Genomic DNA, 7429 nt, shown 5'->3' with positions numbered 1-7429 from the left:
AAGAAAGAAAGAAAGAAAGAACGAACACAAGAAATATTTAAAATAATAATAGCTGAGAATTTTCCAAAATTAATGACAAACACCAAACTATAGACCCAGGAGATTTAGAGAACACCAACCAGGATAAACATTCAAAATTCTACAGGGAGGCACATCATATTTAAACTACAGAAAAGCAAAGGCAAAGAGAAAATCTCAAAAGAAGTCTGAAGGTAAATAAATAAGTACATACATACATAAATAATAAAAGCACTTTCCCTATTTAAAAGTAAGGATAAGAATTATATCAGACTTCTCATAAGAAAGCACAAAAACAAAAAGAGAGTAGAATGAAATATTTAAAACGTGGAAAGAAATAAAAACCCTCACCAACCTAGAATTCTGTATCTGGAAAAATTATCCTTCAAAAGGATATAAGAAATCAATTTCTGAAGAAGAAATAAATGCTCTCAGACCAAAAAAAAAAAAAAAAAAAAAAAAAACCAAAAAAAGAATTTTTTTCAAAAAAAAAAAAAAAAGCAAACAAAAAAAAAAAAAAAAAAAAAACAAAACCACCTCAAGGAATTTGTTGCCTTACAAGAAATGTTAAAAGAAGCTCTTCACAGAAAAGAAAAATTATATAGGTCAAAAACTTAGATCTACAGAAAGGAAGAGTGAGTAAATGAAGGTATAATAAAATCTTTTATTTTTCTTATTTTTTGTCGATCTAATAAATAACTGCTCTGAGCAATAATAGCAACAATATGTTGGGTGATTGTGGCCTATGGATAAATGAAATAAATGACAATGTTATAAGAGATGGGAAAGAGGAATTGGGAATGCTCAGTTATAAGGTGCCTTTTACTACCCATGAAACATTATAGTATTATATAAAAGTAGATTTAGATTTGTTCTTAGCAGTTGCCCTAGTGTTTGTGATATATTTTTACAAATAATAAACAGATTGAGAAGAAAGAAATTAAATTTTCTTTGCTCACAGATCCCCAAGGACCTGACCAAAAAAATTCTAAAACTAGTAAGTGATAACAGCAAGGTTGCAGGATATAGGGTTAATATACAAAGGTCAATTGCTTTCCTACATATGAGCATTGACAACTGAAATTTGAAATTATAAATGCAATATCATTTATATTAACACCTACACCCCTCCCCCCAAAAAATCCTAAAATACTTAGGTATAAATCTTAAAGTATATAAGATCTATATGATGAAAACTACAAGATTCTGATGAAAGAAATCAAAGAAGATCTAAATAAGTGGAGAGCTCTTCCATGTTCTTGGATAAGAAGACTCACTATTGCTAAGATGTCAGTTTTTCCCACTATGATCTGTAGATTCAATGCAATCTCAATTAAAATTCCACCAAGTTATTTTGTGAATATCAGCAAACCAATTCTAAAGTTCATATGGAAAGGCAAAAGACTGAGAATTGCCAACATGATACTGAAGAACAACAAAGTCAGAGGAGTGATATTATCTGACTTCAATATATCCTATAAAGCTACAATAATCAAGACAATGTGGTATTAGTAAAAAACAAGATGAATTGAATAGATCAATGGAACAGACAAAAGTGCCCAGAAATAAACCTACACATATATAGTCAACTGATCTTTGACAAAGGAACAAATATAATTCAGTGGAGAAAGGATAGTCTTTTCAACAAATGGTGCTAGAACAACTGAACATTCATGTGCAAAACCATGAATCCAGACACAGACTTTACACCTTTCACAGAAATGAACTCAAAATGGGTCACAGACCTAAATGTAAAACACAAAACTACAAAACTTCCAGAAGGCAAGATAAGAAGTGACCTTGGGTTTGGTGATGAGTTTTCGATACAATACTAAAAGCACAATTCATTAAAGAAAAAATTGATAATGTGAACTTTATTAAAACTAAAAACGTCTGCTCTGCAAAAATATTGTTAAGAGTATAAAAAGGTAAGCCATAGACTGGGAGACAGTATTCACAAAGCACATATCTGATATAGGATTTGTACTCAAAATATACAAAGAACTCTTAAAACTCAACAATAAGAAAAAATACTCCCCAATTTAAAATATACAACAGATGTGAATAGGCACCTCACCAGAGAAGATATACAGATAGGAAACAAACATATGAAAAGATGTTCAACGTCATATGTTATTAGGTAATTGCAAACTAGAACAATAAGATACCGCTACACGTAATGGTTAAAATCCAGAAAAACACAATACCTTGACAAGGATGCATAGCAACTTAAACTCTTACTCTTACTGTCGGTAAGATTGTAAAATGATGCAGTAACTTTGGGAGACAGGCAATTTCTTAAAAATCTATGATCCAGCAGCCACACTCCTAGGCACTTATTTATTCAAGTTGAGTTGAAAACTTACATCCACACAAATACTTGCCCAAAGATGTATAGCAACGTTTTTCACAATTGCCAAAACTTAGAAGATACCAAAGTATTCTTCCATATGTAAATAGATAAACTATGGCACATCCATACAATGGAATATTATTCAGCAATGAAAAGAAATGCGCTATTAAGCCATGAAAAGACAGGGAGGAACTTTAAATGCATATTACCAAGTGAAAGAAGCCAATCTGAAAGGCTACATACTACATGATTTCTATTAATGACAGTCTGGGAAAAGAAAAACTATGGAGACATTAAACAGATCAGTGGTTGCCAAGAGTTCAGAGCAGGAGGGATGAACAGGTGGAGAGCACAGAGGATTTTTAGGGCAGTGAAACTATCCTGTATGATACTGTACTTGTATATACATGACATTATGCATTCGTTAAAATCTATAGAACAGCACAACACAAAGAATGTACTTTAGTGTAAACTGAGGACTTCGGTTAATGATGATGGATCAATTAATGGACTCATTAATTACAAATATGCCACACTAATGCAAGATGCGAGTAATAGTGGAAACTGTGTAGGAAGCATAGGGGTTAAATGGGAAATCTCTGTACTATTTAATTTTTCTGTCAGTCTAAAACTATTCCATAAAATGAAGTCTATATGTATATAAAAGTGCTGGCATCAGCAAATCGCAAATCAACACCCTCATGAGGCACCACTGGACTCCATTTGAATGGCTAAAATTATAAAGACTGACAATATCAAGTGTAGTCAAGGATGTAAAGAAAATGGGAATCTCATACATTGCTGAGGGGAATGTAAAATGATACATCCATGTGGGAAAACAATTTGGCAGTTTCTTTAATGTTAAATACATGCCATATAACCCAGAATTTCTACTTTTAGGTATTTACCTAAAAGAAATAAAAATATATACCCACTCAAAGACTTGTGTACAAATGCTCAGAACAGCTTTATATGTAATAGCCAAAATGTGTGCTTTAATTCCTCTCTTTAATTACTTTCAGCAATATTCTGCTTCACTCAATAGTACCCCCAAACTGACATTTTGGAGAAGAAAGAAACTTTTTTTCCCACAGGGGAGGAAGCAGTCCAGCCAGAACAGGGGTTGTCCACAAGAGCTGAGAGGGGTTTTTAGGAAGCGGGTTGGAGGCTTTCTGATGCGAATATAAGCCTTTTGAAATTTGGGGTGGGCTCTGTATTAGTTTCCTAGGGCTACTGTAACAAAGTACCTATTATAGACTAGGGAGCTTAAACAATGGAAATTGACTGTCACAGCTCTGGAGGCAAGAAGTCTGAAATCAAGATGTTGGCAGGGTTGGTCCCTTCTGAAGGCTGTGAGGGAGGATCTGTTCCAGGATTCTCTCCTTGGCTTGTAGATGGTCATCTCTCTGGGTCTATTCACTTCATCTTCCATCTGTGTGTCTCTGTGACTAAATTGCAGCCTTTTATGAAGAAACCAGTCATATTGGATTACAGCCCACCCTAATGATCTCATTTTAAGTTGATTACCTCTCCAAGTGAGAGGTCACATTCTGAGGTACTGGGGGTTAGGATTCCAACATACGAATTTTGGGGCTACAATTCAACCCATTATAGGCTTGAAGCATTTCTTTTTAAGGTCATGCAGAGCGTAACCAGATAATGTAAGCATGGTCCCTGGCCTCTGAATACTTGAGGACATCTGGGTTACCTTGGACTCAGATTAACTGGACCCAGGACCTGTGTGATGTTTTGCTCTGCTCCTTTGGAATATTGAGCCCAACTCAGATTTGAGTTTGATCTCCCAATAAGTGTTGGTGTTTCATTATTGTTCTTTAATTCTCACTGAGAGAGAAAATGAAAGTTGGCTTTTCTGTTGAGAGTTTTTTCTGCTTGATTCTCAATTTTTCTCCATCTTAAAAATTTTGGTAGAATACATATAACATTAAATATACTATCTTAACCATTTTTAAGTGCACACTTCAACAGTACTAGATACATTTATATTTTTGGGCAAGCAGCCCCACCATCCATCTCCAGATCTCTTTTCAGCTTGCAGTACTGAATATTTGTCCCCGTTAAACAATAACTTCTAATGACTCCCTCCCCCAAGCCCCTGGTAACCACTATTCTTTGTTTCAATTTCCCCTTTTCCCCCCACACCCCAGCCTCTGGTAACCACCATTCTACTCTCTGTTACTATGAGTTCAGTGGGGCTTTTTGTTTTTGTCTTCGTTTTGTTTTAAGATTTCATGTATAAATGAGATCATGCAATATTTGTCTTTCTGTGTATGGCTTACTTCACTTATAGTATATCCTCCAGGTTCATCCACACTGTCAAAAATGTTAGTGTTTCCTTCTTTTTTTAAGGCTGAATAATACTCCATTTTGTGGATATATATATCCATATATATGTATATATATATACTCCACACTATATACATACCACACTATATACATACCACATTTTCTTTATCCACTTATCTGTGGATAGACATTTAGCTTATTTCCTTATCTTGGCTATAGTGAATAATGCTGCAGTGAACATGGGAGCATGGAGCTGTTCACTCTCTGATTTCATTTCCTCTAGATACATACTCCAGTGGGATTGCTTGACCTGCTTTGCATAAGCTTGTCTCAACAACACTGAGAATATAGATACTGTCATCCTCTTGCAGTACAGGAAAATGAAGCTTTGTATCTTGCCCAAATTGTTCAAGCTGTTATTAAGTTACAGAAAAAAAAGAGATTAAACCCAGGCCCTTCTGACTCCAGTGCCCATGCTCTTCCCATAGCACTGAACTACTTCACACAGGCACGCAAACTATGTAAATGGAACAAGTTCTAAAGTTACTCCTCCCCGTTTATGTCCATATAGCTATGTTAACCAATATAAACCAGGATGTATCTAAACAAAAAGTTGAGAAAAGAGGGCATTAGAAAAGAGTTCCAGGTAACTCCAAGAACTTTGAAACTTAATGGGAAAAAACTTGTGCTACCTGAACCCGTATCTCACAACTGTAGGGATGGATGCGATTCGCCCGTCAAGGTAGAGAAACACAGGAAGCGTGTTTCAGCTGTTGGAAAGAGGATAGCACTCAGTGGCAATGGAGAGGTACATGTGGCACCCCCTCAAGAATCTCAGGAAGCCCCGCCAATCTTTGATATGACAAATGGAAACCTCCTGAGTTTTAAGTGCAATGAAATGTGGCATCAAGCTCCTCACTGGGGATCAGATTGCTGTCCCAGAGCCATTACACAGCCCGGTGGCTGAAACGCAATTTGGCAAAGAGAGTAAAATTAGCCATTTGTAAGTGATGTGGCACAAGGAGTCATCGATAAGATGTTGTAACCTGGTGTTACTGAAACAGATAATTAAGTAGAGTGTAGTGACATATTTCTCATCACCATGGCATCAGACTTCATTTCACTAATCTAAGTCTCTCAGAGGGAAAGAGAAAAGCTTTGCAGTAGCTCCCCTTCATGGTGCCCTTCAGCAATAACAATGGTCCAGGTCACATCTCCACAATGAAGGCAGCTCCGTGGGCTGAAGCACCGCACTAATGAGCCCCGGGTCAAGAGGTCACTCCTCATTCTAGAAGGGCCTTAACCACACTCTGCTTCTGGGGACAGATGGGGCCCTAAGCTCATTCCCTTTTCATCTCACACGTGGGGTGAGGGGGAGGGTTTTGGCCACAAGAGGCTCAATTCATAGTAATTTTCAGTGACTTGGTGAATAAACTCTTCCATTGGAGATGATATTGCATTTCTAGACAAATTTTGAACAACACATCTTCCTTTGTGAGATTTGTATAAATCAAAGATCACTTGACTGGCTTTCATGTGAGTCCCTGCTTTCAAACGCCTCCTGTAAGCTTCCAGTGAAGCTGCAAGAATCCTCATTCAGTCCCTCACCTATTTCTGTTGGTGTTGAACTCTATCAAGACACTAGGATTACTTGGTCTGGTGCAAAGAACCTTACCAAGCACTGAGTTGTTGTGCCTTCATCCGTCAGCATTTCGGAGACCCTATTCCTGAGTGAGTGTGATGGAATATGGATCTCATGGTGGTCGCAGGGCTGGACGGCCTCCAGGAAGAAATGGGCACATGCCTCCTTAGAAATATTTTGTACATTTAAATATTTTCATTGTATTCAAAGGAGCTCTGGAAACGTTATGTGGAGTCCAGGTATCACAGGATTTTTCCTGTTCTACTTTCCAGAAGTCATAAAGAATCACACCTGCACTTCAAACACTATCTGAGCTCTGTGCCTCTTTGAGAAATGATGGATGAGGTAGAAAAATTATAAGAGATGTTGAGAAATAAATGTGACTATTTACATGTTATATATACTGAGCTCATTAACTATTCAAACCAGTATTTTGCTATTAAAATTTGTTCAAGATTCAGAGAGCACATTATAAACACTTTTGGGAAAAATTAGACAAAACTAATTAAGGAGGGAAGTTATATAAAGAAAGATGAAATTCTACTGTCTTCTCAGTTTTGCAAATATGTTTTAACTGCCCTTCCAAAAGTTGGCAAATTTCCAATAGAAAATAGAAAATTTCCCTTCATTCCATGAAAGAGTGGCCTGGGATTCAGAAATGCACTAAATCCTGGATTGTAATGAAGGTGAAATTTCTGATTATCTTCTATTTTGGTAAGTACTAAAAATAAAATAATCTTATTGTATTGAATCCGCCGATGCGAAGGACCAAGTGAGAAAATTCTAAATACTGTGCAACAGGCTTGATTTTTAAATTATGGAGAATTAGACTAATGTGGTGATGTTTTATGAGTTAAGAGTGCAAACTATGGATTTAGGAGAAATAGTGCTAAAGGCACACATAGCTCTGGGGCTAGCACAGTGCCTTCCTCGACCTAACTCTTTTCTTCTGTGAATTTAAAAATGCTCAACAGGTGTTACTGAATTATACCTATCTAAGAACTACACATTGTTTTAAAATCTAATTTTCAGAATCCCTGACGAACACCAAGAATAAAAGTAAGTGTCTGCCCAAAGGCTTAAGTGAAAGGGTGGCAGATATCAGCCACTGA

Source organism: Mirounga leonina, unplaced genomic scaffold, assembly GCF_011800145.1.
Source record: "Mirounga leonina isolate KUSES-001 unplaced genomic scaffold, KU_Mleo_1.0 Mir_127, whole genome shotgun sequence".
NCBI classification, from domain to species: domain Eukaryota; kingdom Metazoa; phylum Chordata; class Mammalia; order Carnivora; family Phocidae; genus Mirounga; species Mirounga leonina.
Note: the sequence above shows the minus strand (reverse complement) of the source record.